The 13610-nt window shown below is 43.7% G+C and overlaps 1 long non-coding RNA gene across 1 annotated transcript; it reads left to right on the top strand.

Annotated features, from left to right (window-relative positions):
• The first annotated feature begins 834 nt into the window (after window positions 1-834).
• On the top strand, window positions 835-11083 carry LOC309362052. The gene is made up of 3 exons (XR_014164740.1): window positions 835-951; window positions 9267-9335; window positions 10823-11083. It is a non-coding gene; the product is annotated as an uncharacterized lncRNA (long non-coding RNA).
• The last annotated feature ends 2527 nt before the right edge of the window (window positions 11084-13610 follow it).

The following is a 13610-nucleotide window of genomic DNA, read 5'->3' as shown; positions in this document are numbered from 1 at the left end:
GGAGGGTCGCTCTCCCTCCCCCACCTACCCAGCAGCTTCCCTGCCTGCTATCTCCCCCTCCATCATCCCACTGGCATTGCATCCTCCCCTCCCCCAAAGATTGCTGCACCCCAAGGCGATTTGCACTCACCTGAACCCTTGCAGGGAAAGGGGCAGGGCACAATGGGAAGGGGCGGGGCGACCGGGCTACTTAAACCATGCCCCTTTTCTAACGGAAGCGGCATGGGGTATCCAGCAGTCAGTATCCAGCACTCCCTTCTCTGCTTCTCTTGAACTCTTTGACTTTAAGCAAATTGTGCAATCAATTTTAAGATTTCCTGGATGATTTAAGCATATGAGTTGTGCGGATGGCTTCTGGAAGATCTAAACCACTTCATCTTGTGCAGCTTGTAGAGGGGGAACATTTGCTCTTCAGAAATCTGGGTGCTCCTTTTTCAGCTTGCCATAGTCCGCATTCACCGCATAGAACTGGAAGAAAGAAGCACAGCGCTTAAGATGACAAGTGTTATCTCCTGCTTGGACTACTGCCATGTGCTCTACGTGGAGCTACCTTTGAAGGTGATTTGGAAACTACAACTAATCCAGAATGCAGCACTGGACTGGTGACTGGGAGTGGCCACCGGGACCATATAGCACCAATCCTAAAGGCTCCCAGTATATTGCCAAGCACAATTCAAAGTGTTGGTGCTGACCTTTAAAGCCCTAAACGGCCTTGGCCCAGGATACCTGAAGGAGCATCTCCACCCCCATCGTTCTGCCCAGACACTGAGGTCCAGTGCCGAAGGCCTTCTGGCGGTTCCCTCACTGAGAGAAGTGAGTTTACATGGAACCAGGCAGAGGGCCTCCTCAGTGGCAGCGCTCTCCTTGTGGAATGCTCCCCCCCCCATCAGATGTCAAGGAGATAAAGAACCACAGAACTTTTAGAAGATACCTGAAGGCAGCCTGTATCAGGTAGTTTTTTATGTTTGACATTTTTTATATTTTGCTGGAAGCCGCCCATAGTAGCTGGGGATAAGTAATAAAATATCATTATTATTTATTTAACTAAGAGAAAAGTTATGAACTAAGCACATGAACAAGATATAGTGTGTGCATCATTTCATGTCACTGTTAACTGGTAGGCAGGGTCTTGGAGGAAAATTCCCCCTTGATCTGACTTATGACTTCATCACTGCCACTACAGAGTGACAGTGTCATCACAATTTCACCATGGCAACCAGCTGCTTCATTTCTGCTTATTTGAAAGGCAGGTCATTGAGTATTTATTTTATTTATTTATTTTTGTATATAATATTTATTGTTTTCCATTTTAATAATCCAAAAAGAACCACATTAAAACATTCCAAATTACAACACAATAAAAAAGCCAAATATAAATGCCAAATTCTATATCTTTGGGTGGCTTCCCAAGCTCTGAATTTCGCAGAGTGCTAATAATCTAATATCACATTGCATTTCTTAATTAGTCAATAAACTATTCCGATGTTAATTCTTCACTTAATTTTCATGTTTTGCTTCTTCTTACAAAGATGTACTCCTTGCTGTCTGCCTATTGTCACGTTTCTCTGCCTGGCTGGGAGAAAAAGAGCAACCTAGAGCAGGCATGTCCAAAGTCCGTTTCGGGGGCCTAATCTGGCCCGCCGGTTGGTTTAATCTGACCCCTGTGGCAGTTTATTTCCTGGGGTAAAATCCTAAACCTCAACTACTTCAATCCTAAAAAAAAAAGTTAAAAGGTTAACAACTTTAGTTGGCCATTTGGTCGGCCTTCCCGGCCCTTCACTTAATCAAATCTGGCCCTTTTTGAAAAAGTTTGGACACCACTACTATACAGGATTGCCTTCAGATGGCTCGGGGGTCGGATAACTCCATACCCTCCAACATTTCTCCCATGAAAATAGGGACATCCTAAGGAAAAGCGAGACATTCTGGGATCAAATCAGAAACAGGGACAGCTTCTCTAAATCATGGATGTCCCTGCAAAATAGGGACACTTGGAGGCTCTGTAAATTAAGTCTTGAGGTCTGCTTGGCTAACTTCAGGTGGCAGGTGGAGGGCTTAAATCTCCAGGTGGGCAAGGGTGCCCTTAATAATGAAGATATAAGTAATTAAGAAAGCTGTGTGGGTGCTGCTATGTCATCCAGGATATGGCTGCTTATCATAATATCTTATGGTGGGCCACTATCGAACTCTGCAGGGTCCCAGTATAGCAAATGTTGTCACACAAAGCTAGCACTTGACGATTGGTACTCAAAGTGAGGGGCACCTCCTGCCATCCACCCCCTCCATTTTGTTCCACTTCTGAATGCCCTATCCCCCCCTCCTAAATATGAGTCAGGACCTAACTCAGAGCCAATCAAAATGTCACAAAATGCTAAGCAAGAAATTGAGTCCTCCACAACACTTCATCAGCGCAAAGAAGAGGAGAGGGAGGAGGCGGGGGAGGGAGAAAAAGCTGCCTTGATAGAGAAGCTATGGTGTCTGCCTTTAGCTGGTGTTACCCCGGGTTACAGACGCTTCAGGTTACAGACGCTTCAGGTTACAGACTCCGCTAACCCAGAAATAGTACCTCGGGTTAAGAACTTTGCTTCAGGATGAGAACAGAAATCATGCGGTGGTGGTGCGGCGGCAGCTGGAGGCCCCATTAGCTAAAGTGGTGCTTCAGGTTAAAAACAGTTTCAGGTTAAGAACGGGTCTCCAGAACGAATTAAGTTCTTAACCCGAGGTACCACTGTAAACCTTTAAAGCACATTATTTCCCTCAAAAAAAATAAATAAAAAATCTGAGCACTATTGCTTGTTAAGTGTTGCTAGGATTTGAAACTCTATGAAGGGCGAACTGCAGTGTCCAGAATTATTGGAGGGAAAGAATCCATATATTGCCCAGCTATGGATTTTTGCAGAGTCTTCTAAGGGTAAAGGGACCCCTGACCGTTAGGTCCAGTTGCGGATGACTCTGGGGTTGTGGCGCTCATCTCTCTTTATTGGCTGAGGGAGCCGGCGTACAGCTTTCGGGTCATGTGGCCAGCATGACTAAGCCGCTTCTGGCAAACCAGAGCAGCGCACAAGAACGCCGTTTACCTTCCCGCCAGAGCGGTACCTATTTATCTGCTTGCACTGCGTGCTTTTGAACTGCTAGATTGGCAGAGTCTTTTACCAACTTCTTATGTTCCAACACATCTAACTTCTCCCCCCCCCCCAGCTGCTCCCTGCTTCCCCTTCTTGTCCTTTATCTGAATTCTTCTTGTTTGCAGGAGGGGTTGTAAGTGGTTCACTTATATGTTATAATTACTGTTTGCTGCTAAATAGGTAGTTAAAGCTATTGTTAGGGATGGGAGGGGGGTCATTACTGAAAGAAATTGGTGTGTGGGTGTGGGTGTGTTAAGGACTGGTGTTATTTTCCTGTTTTTGAGGAAAGATGTTTTAAGAAAGATGTTGTAGGGTAAACCATAAACCCTCTCAGCAACCTTCTGTGGCTCACAAGGTTTTATAATAACCTCAACCACCTGCCAGGGTGGAAACTCAAAACTCTTCCTCAACCCATCGGAACCCGAAGGAAACCTCTGTTAACAGTGACATGCAAACACATCTGTGAGATTTAACAAGACAGTAAAATACGCTAACAGATCAGGGGGAGATGATGGGTTGTCTGTCAGCATTAGCTTCACCAAGCGAATGCAAAAATAATATTGTTTGGCTGACTCTTCTGCATATTGCAGTACGGAAAAGCTGTTGGAATTGTGTTTGCTATTGTCCTCTGCTGTGCAGGCCCCTCCGGAAGTTAAGGCCTTTGGGGGGATGACTGAGGTGGGCTGCACTGCCCACTTTTGCTTCTGGCACTGTCCACCACCAGCATGCCAGAAGGGTATGTGGACCCTGACTGGAAAAGCCCTGCCCGATGCCTGCCCTAAACTATGTGAAGTTTCAGTTAATATTTTAGCACGTCAGCTTACTTGCTAGGGAAGAATAATGGGAATTTTATGGTGATAGTCATATATCCTTTATATTAAAAGACTCAATATTTTCTCAACATTCCCTTATATAATAATTTCCACGTTTTATGTGCTCTTTCACACAAACACTTCTGGAGAACAAGCTGAATCTAGCAGGAGGTTAAATACTTATTTCTGTGTTATTTGCTCCCAGAAGACACAAAAATAGCACGCAAGCCCATTAACCCACAAAACCGCATACATTATATATATTTTTGCACTGTATTTTCACGTGCTGAAATTTGGTACGGTATTCCAGCACACAGTTCCTTCCCACGAATTAAAATTTAGTGTGATATGATGGCACAGTATATCAACTGAAAAGTCAAAGTTCCATCATTCAACAGGAACTACATTCTGGAAGGAAAGTTAGAATTTGGGATAGGAGCACTAGCAGTATATTCAGGAAAACTATCACTGTAATAATAGAATCATGGAATCTCGCATTCTCAAACCCTTATTGGCATATATGAATCACAAAATTGTAGAGTTGGAAGATACTACAAGGGCTATCTAGTCCAACCCCCTGTAATGCAGGAATCTTTTGCTGAATATGGGGCTTGAACCCACAACTCTGAGTCTCATGCTCTACCAACTGAGCTATCCTAGATTGCTACGTCTGAATACACCCCTTATGTAATCAAAATGGCACCATCCGTGATACATCCATAGCAGCAGGCTATGAGGACTACCATGGTTTGGAGACATACCACACACAAAATATTTGAGTTCGGGGAGTCCCAGTGGGGTGGGGACCAGAACAGCTGGATGAGAACCAAGCATGCTTGGTAGGCATTGAATGATGCACCTTGGGGGAAGGCAATGGAAAACTGGTAGTGGTGATGGTGGAATGGAATGTCCCGAAAAAGAGCATGGCTATCGGCCTGGAATTCTGAACATGAGCGCTCCTCCACACCACCACATTTTGCTGTAGTTCTCACTTACACGTTGCTTCTTCCAGAAATATATGAGTTGGGCAAGTGGGAGGTGCCCCCCGCCACTCCAGAAATCATACTTGCTGCACAGCCAATGCTCATATTACTGCTGGATATGCAGGGTGGGCACTTAATGAAATTGTGCCCTCTGATGTCAGGGCAGGGCAGAATGGAGCCTCAGAGACTCAAAGGAAAGCCAGTGTTTCATTCAAGAAAATAGTATACAAGCAGCGAGTGCACAGGCATGGCTGCACTCAGTTGTGACATTGCCAAGACTTGCCCTTGGGACCCCCTGCTTCCTCCTCCTCCAGATATATCCCAAGCTGGAATAAACTCTGGTGGGGAGAACCCCCCCCCCATAGGCTTCTTGAGCTTTCTGTTCAGCTACATGCAAAGTCCTGTGGGACCTTGGAGTCAAATGGAGAGGGCAGCTTACTACAGTGGGACTAGGCAGCTGCTGCAAAGCTGTTGCAGCTTCTGTCCCCATCTCCTCTCTTTCAGGTCTCCCTCTGCACTCTGTGCTGCCCTAGAAGCGCTTTCTGCCTCTGGCTCTTCTCTTTCCTTTGAGCCTGTCACCTCTTCCGCCTCCCAGCCTTCCTCCTCCTCTGACCTGTCTTCAGAATCCCACCACCCTGACAGTGACGGACCTTCATGCGGAGAGCAGGCAGGTGTGCATCCTGGGGGCGTGGTGTGCTGCCCGCAGGGATGTGACGTGTGTCCTGTGGGTATAGCGTGCCGTCTGTGGGGCCATGGTGCCCAGTGCACAGGGGGGGAGCCGCAATGGCACCCCACCGGGATCGCACTGCGGGGAGCGGTGTGCTCCCCCCGCACCCCTGTTCCTCCGCCAGTGCACCCTGATCCTGGCTGTGAGTCTTCCACCACTGCTGCTTCCTTAGGATGTTCTTTGCCCTCCCACCACTCCTCTTCATCCAGGCGGTCCCTGACATATGGCTACTGCTGGCAACTGCTCTCCAAGGTGTCAGGCAGAAGGCCTTTCCAGTCCTGCCTGGACATTTTGCATGCAAAAAATGTGCTCTGCTACTCCACTACAATCCTTCCCTCATGTTTTGTCCTGAAAGGGGTGGGGATTCGAACCAGCAACTCTAGAAGCATGCCAGTGTGTTTGTGCCTGCTTTAGCGGACAGCACCACAGAATTCTCTGGAGGGGTGCGGGTTGAGTCTGCTTAATTGAACATGCTGTTTCTGGGTCCCAGATTCTAGTTCCATCACTTAGTCTTGAGAAAAATTAACTCCTTAGTCACTTCTATAACATCCAGCAGCCTCTGAGCTGGCTTTGAGTGCCTAAAAGCATCAGCAGGGAGGCGCAGCAAATTTACCACAAATACAATTTTGTGCCCAAGAGGAAGCTGCCAGGCACAGAATTGAAAACTAGGTCAGCTGAGTGTCCTCTGGCCTGTTGCTGCAAGGTTGGAGACCTGTATTTGATATCCTCCATTAACTTGAATCTTGGCCAATTTGCAACATGTTCATGTGAGGATTCCTTCCTGAAATGTCTAGGAACAAAGTTGCCCTCTTTTCACTGAGCATCAACCTGCTGGAACCTATGGTTCAACTACTGACTTTGGTGAAAGTAAAATTGGAAAGATTAACAAGCCACTTTTTGCTGCTGTAAAACCTAATAGTGAGCAATGAATTTGCTTAGGCCCTGCACCAATTTCTGACAAAACTTTCAATGAATAATTTTAATACACATGCATTACAATTTTTTTAAAAAAAATTATTTGATGCAAGTATAAAAACAGAGAAAAGGAAATCTTCCTTTGGAAGAGATAAACTGAAGTTTATCTTAGCTATGGTTAATGTAAAGCTTAGCTATGGTTAATGGAAAGCTTTGCAAATTGTGATTTGAAATTGGCTTGTTTCCGCCAACCATCATTAAGATCAACCACATTTTGTCCAGCTTGTTTAAATTACATGGCAAGGTGAGGTGAATAAAAAGTGGAAGCAAAAGCTTCCAAACTTTGCGTAATGTTTTAGGATAGGAATGTCAGAGATATTCATTAAGTTTACATTAGTGCATGAAGTTGGGGTTTTCCAGTGCCCTGAAGTCTGCCATGGAATGCTCTGATTTGCTCCACCATTTTCTAGGATAAATTATTATGTTTGGTTTCTGTTTTGTTTTGAACAACGCAGCATGTGAGCCTGCTAATGTCTCCATTGTTGCAACTTCCAACTGGCAGGGCATTACTGTACAAGCACATATTGACAATGATGTCAGTGCAGTTCTCTTATAGCCACTTCAGTAAAAACCTAACCAATATCTTATACTTTGATACAGCTCTGGTCACTAGTAAGGGTCCTTTATTTCCTTTTCTTGCCTTCTTTCCCCCCACAGATTTGTTCTATGCACCTGACTATATGAGTCCCCCATGAAGTGCTCAGACATAGTTCTTAGGGGCTGACTGGAAACGCAGCAGAATTATTGAGTGAGCAGTGACTAAACCTCTTTACCGTGCTGATAATAGGCCAATTTACAAAGCGGAAAACATCTGTTCCATTGATAATGGGATGTTTGCCCAGCTACATTACAGGTGCATGGCTGAAAATGTTGACTTTGCAGCTAATGGACATTTTGCAAAGCATTTTGCATTTACATGTTGCGTTCCAGAGCTAGTTGTAGTGACCCAGAAATCCCCAGTCTTGATTAAACCTGCTGCCTCTTGTGTTGTCAGCAAGGGGATGAATTTTAATTCCCCCCAGGGATGCCATACCTTTTGAAGATGTTATGTGGACTTCTTAATAAATTGATGATACTGAGGCATGGGAAGGAGTAGCTGACCATGCTTCATGGGGGCGGAAGGGATGAGTTTGTCGACAAGGAAATAGATAATTCTCTTGTGTGAGCATCTTGCAGTGAGAGTTGCTTTTGAACTATGGAAGGATGTCTGCAATGAGTGTCTATGTCTATCTCCTTATTTCTCTTGGAAGGAATATTGGCAGTTCTATAGTGGAGGGGAAATGTGGGGGAGAGAATAACTCCAGGCCTTTATTATCTTTTTACTTCTTCTGCGTAATCACAAGGATAACTGACAAAAGCCACCTTGCTCTGGTAAATGAATGGCTTTCAAGTTTTACTATTGTTTGTAAGAGATTAGCATAGAGCATCGGTTGCCACACCTTTTATGCCAAAGGACATATTTAGAATGGGTGCCATTCAGTGCTGTTTTTCTAAAAAAAAAGCGGTGCCAGAACTCACCATGAACGTCTCCCTTGTTCTCTTATGCTGGCAGTCTCCAGCATGATTACAGTCAAAGAAGCCTTATGGCTCTGTGTGTGTGTGTGTATGTGTGTGTGTGTTACCCTTATTTTGGATATATTTTTTCCTATTAGATATTTTGAGAAGAATTGTATATTTCTACAGCCTTGTCCTGCATCTTAAGTGGGGAGGGTTAGCCCTCATCCCCTCTTCGGTTTGCGAGGCTGAAGCAAGTACTTCCATGTCTTTTGAAGTCTTCTTCCGCTGTGTTTAAAAGAAGAAGCAAAAAAACTCATATTCTCTGACAGCTGAGTTTCAGTCTGAAGGACAATCTTATCCAGCTTCTTTAGCCCTTTCTCATTGGATTTAGCTTTGTAGATCCCTTATCATCTTCTTAGCATCCTTTTCAGTTTGTCAGCATCCTTCTTGAATTTGATGCTCAGGTGAGATCAGAGGAATCCAAGTACAGTCTTGGCTTTGGTGGGCATTCTCGAGTTCTTTCAGTCCCCATTCAAAAGGCTGCTGGGAAGGGTTTATGATCCAAACATCAGACAGGACCCCATTCCTTCTTTCCATTTTGAAAACGGCCAGTGTCACTACTCCCATCAGTCCTGGCTGTTATCTACTGCACCTTTGATCTCCTCTGTTTGGTTCTCCCTCTTTGTTCTCAAGGAGAAGGATGTAAGTGGTGTGTGTGTGTGTGCTTTCCTTGCTAGTAAAGCAGTCACAAAATTGCAGTGTTAACAGAGCAGTTTTACAAACACAGAATATTGTTTGCAGAGCACCACAAGCAGTGAAAAATTCCAGGAGTTGTCACCTGATGAAGTTAGGTTTCCTGTGGAAGGAGATCACTGGAGGCTTATTGTCTCTTTGTGATATTTGCATATGTGAACGAATATACAGCTTAAGCTTTGATGGAGAGAGACACAGCTTGAAATTCCAACAGATAGCCAAAGCCCACATCTCCCACAGCACGGGCCCTTCTAGACTTCTGTATTTTAATGGGTGTATTCTGCAAAGTGTCACTGATGCAATAATAGTGTATCAGTGGCGGGTTTATTCTGGACTGTCCACATGTTGTTCTGCTTTATTAATTATTCTCCTATCTTTTTCTGCATTATTGCAGTTTGGAGAGGTACTCTTGCACACCTCAGAACGTTTGCGACATAAAATGTTTTAGGATTTCAGCAGGAAGGTAGGGAATTTCTGCTGTATAACTTTCTTTCAGTGTCTCGTTTTTTTCATTTTTTTTAAAAAAGTGTGAATTTTGGTAAGTTTATCATTAAATGGGAACTGAATCAAACTTTCCCTAACTCCCCACCAAGGATCTAATTAGCCCTGTCTACGTCTAGCCTCATTCTGCTCTATGTGCCAAGTCTGGACCTGCTTTACCTGTTGGAAGTTCACCTGCCTGAATATGACTCTAATGCATCTGCTGCTAGGTCACTTAGTCGAGAGATGCTGCTAACGTAGCTCACTTTCCTAAAAGCTCAGAGCTAGCTGGGGCAGGAGAGGCCAACTAGGTTATACTAGCTCATCTTGTAGCCCTGTTGGAAGGAATCGTAACAATCGTTTGTTCTTTAAGTGTGAGAGAGCAGGTTTAGATTTGGCCATTTGCCAGGGAAACCTGGACTCAAATTCCTGCTCTGGCTTGAAGGCTGCTGGAAGGTCTTGAGCCAGCCATTGTTTCTCAACCTGACCTACTTCTGCAGGATGGCGGTATAGATTTATTACATTTAAATCCCACCTTTCTTCCATGGAACTCAAGGGTTTCCCAGGCAATCTCCCATCTGGACACCAACCAGATAAATTCAAGCCAGCCAGCTTAACACTCTCCAGATCTAGTAATAAAGGCTGAATGAAGATCTTGGGGATTTTCAAGCATATGCAGGAGATCCCAGAATTATGGAACAGCTGCAAGAGAATCCCAGGAGACCCCCAGGTCACACCCAGAAATGTCTGGCAGGAGCAAAATGCCCAGGACCCTCAACACTATTTAAAATTGTTTAATTCATTCACACCCTTCTTTCCTTCTACCAAGGAATTCATAATGCTGTTCACGAATTTCCCATGTACTCTCCTACCCAGCCACTGAGCAGACCAAATCTACAAGCTACTTGTATCGTACGTCTCCAAAGTGTACAGACCGTACCATGGGATGAAGTGGGTCAATGGCATGTATCTCTTCCTGTGTCCCTTGGTCAAATGGCAGGATACTAATGTGATAAATGGAGCAAATGCATTGTAAAATTGCTTATCTGAGGGCGGCTGAGAATTGGTCAAAGCCCAGCAGCAAAGTATGCCAAGCTTGAAAGGGCAATGCTCATAATTGGGGAAACAGTGCTCTTAGCTGCTGCAAGAAAGCTCAAAAATTGCATTTGTCAAGGGCTGGAAAAGCACTGAATAAACACACATTGGAGTTTATTAAAAAGCCAAGACTGTTCACTGCCGCTATCCACATGGTAACAAAAGCTAGGGTGGGTAGGTGGGGGCACATTCTCCCTATGCCCAATGGAGATCAAGAGAGCTCAGGGCAGACAAAATGAAAGGAAGAATGGTCAAAATGTTGAAGCAGCACATAGAGGAACCTGGCTGCAGAAATGTAATTACTTGTATGTGAAACTTATTTCTTTCGGTTTCTTTCTTTCTTTATATAAAATTGTATTGCTTTTTTATGTATAGATATAACAACAATACATCAACAAAAGGAACAAGAAATAGAGCTCCATTCCTGCCCATCTTCTTCAGCAACTGTTTGGACATTTCATGCTGTTTCTTCAGTCCACAGAGCAGCTCCATTAGTCCCACAAAATATCCAGTCATGTCAGGTCAATTCTGTCTTGAAAGACTCAAGGGTAGCTGGCAGCCTTCTGACACCAGCCTGTATATTTATATAAACTAATAAAGCAAAACTGCATTTCGCCAAACCCAGCATAACAGTCCTGATTTCGCAATGCTCGCTTCTCACTTTCCTTTAATCTTTCGTAATTCTAGGGAAGGTGGTGCCATTGCATAGTAATGTTTTGCCGTCACCATTCTTGTTATTAAATCTGTCTTCACACATACCCTCCAACATTTCTCTGATGAAAATAGGGACGTCCCATTCCATAGGGATAATTTTACTATTTATACCCCACACATCTTACTGGGTTGCCTCAGCCACTCTGGGCAGCTTCCAACATACATAAAAACATAGTAAAACATTAAACATTAAAAAAATCCTTCCCTGTGGAGCATTGCCTTCAGACGGCTCAGGGATCGGATAATTCCATACCCTCCAACATTTCTCCTGTGAAAATAGGGATACTGTCTCTGGAAAATATGGACACTTGGAGGGTCTTTCTCACTAACCATCAGGGAGGGGGCCATTCCAGCACAGAACAGCTTCCTTTGTTATACTAACAACCCATACATAGGCCATTAACTCATGAAGAAGCTTGCCTAGCTAGTTCAACAATGGAGACCTCCTTTAGGTTTTAACCCCTGTTGGATCCCAGACCCCAAGAATTACAAAGGACTCGTGCATTATGCAAGCAACCCTAACCCCCTCTAAAAAAACCCTCCTTACAATATAAATGCCCCAACATTTCTAGATAAAAAGCACCCTCTGGAGACTGCAAATTTTATTTTATTTGTTTATATGCAGCTTGATCAAAAGAATATCTCTAAGCAGTTCACTGAAATCATTTTAAAATGTTCATTTAAAAATAGCAATAAAAATAGCTATTAAAAACAGTAGACATAATATCAAAATATAGCTATAATTCAAGTCGTGGCTGTTTTAATGGCAAACTGGAATAGAAATGGAGTGCATAACATTTCTTATACACTTGTGGTCACTTATAAGAAAAGAAACATAATTTTCTACTTTTACCAGTCTTTTAATTGCTGCTCAGTATCTGCAGTCGATAACCTTGGATCATACAGATAATTTGAATTCCTGTCATCTTCTGTTTAAATTCTTCATTGATTTCCTTAAAGACACATTTCTAGTCTCTGTATTATGGTGCATTTTCTTGTTTCTTAAATAATATATTCAACTGATTTATCTAACAAAATTGAATATCTGGGTAGCCTCACCTAATCAAGAATTTTTTAAGCTGGTGGCATAGAGGAGTCGTGGAGGGAGGATTAAGAGGTGCTTAATCATTTTTCTCCCTGTCACTTTTCTGATCAAAATATAACACAAGCTGCTCTCCTCAGATACAGGGCTAGGTAAGGCATCTAGTGCAATACTCAGGGGTGGGGAAGGGAGCTGGAAGCAGAAAACGGGTATTGGGGAAAGAGTTAATACTGAAACTGAGCTGAATAGAATCATAGAATCGTAGACCTAGAAGGGACCCCAAGAGTCATCTAGTCCAACCCCCTGCAATGTGGGGGTGGAGATCTCAGATAAAGCATCTGGAACAGATGGCCAGACAATCTGCTTTAGACAAATGCAGCCATGCTTGCGCCTTCGTTCTCCCAGGATCGATCGAAAGTGACCTCTTAACTTGACGTCTAAGAGAGAAGTGTGAGGGGGGGGGAGTTGTAAGGAGGCTACAACCTAAGAGGCACCAGTCTAACTTTAAAGATGCCTTTAAAGTCAGCAAAGAGGCCAAAGGTACAGGGACAGCCTGGGAATCTGGAGGTCCCTTGCTCTATCTCTTATAACCCCTCATGCAAATTGTTTTAAATTGTTTTTAATATTGTTTTTAATATTGTTTTTAATAGTGGAACCCACCCCTGGACTTCTGGTTAAGCAGGGCAATTATTTTATGCTACCACTTCTTGCAGTCCTGCTGAAAGGTAACAATCATTTAGTTTTTTAAGTGCAACATAGATGTAGTTTTGGCGATGGACATAGGAAACCTGGGCTCAAATCCCTGCTCTGACTTGATGGTTGCAGGATGGTCTTGGGCCAGCCAACCTGCTTTCTTCATCCCACAAAAAAGAATAATTGCAGCCCTAGGGGGCTGATTTACTATATTATAAACAAAATCTCTGGGCTTCTGCAATGCATTTTGCCGTGTGTGTGTGTGTGTGTGTGTGTGTGTGTGTGTGTGTTTAAGCATGAACAGAAACCCAGAGTTCTTATAAACAGGCAAGCGGCGAAAAGCTGTATTGGAAAAACAGGGCCATTTTTCACATCTTGGCACTTCCCTTGTTCATAACTCCAATAACCTTCTGAAAACAGTTTAATAAAATTATCTGCTCCTGGAATCCCCTGAGAGTAGGAGGGCACTGTACTGTTTTGCTGCGATGCTCCACCATCTCCATATATTGATTTGATTAATTGCAGAGAGGAGGGTAGAAGAACTAAAAAGCAAGAGTGCGAGAGAAAGTAAAAACAACAACAAGCATAAACTGTCAGCTCACTTTTGCAAACAGGCAATGAGCTCCATATAAATGAACTACTGGCAGGCAAGAGTTAGTCTTCCAAGACCAGCAGTGGGGAAACCTTCTTATCCTGTTGAGAGATGCATTCCCA

Source organism: Podarcis melisellensis (assembly GCF_964234715.1).
Source record: "Podarcis melisellensis genome assembly, chromosome: Z".
Classification (NCBI taxonomy): Eukaryota; Metazoa; Chordata; class Lepidosauria; order Squamata; family Lacertidae; genus Podarcis; species Podarcis melisellensis.
This window is presented reverse-complemented; position numbering and strand designations above follow the sequence as displayed.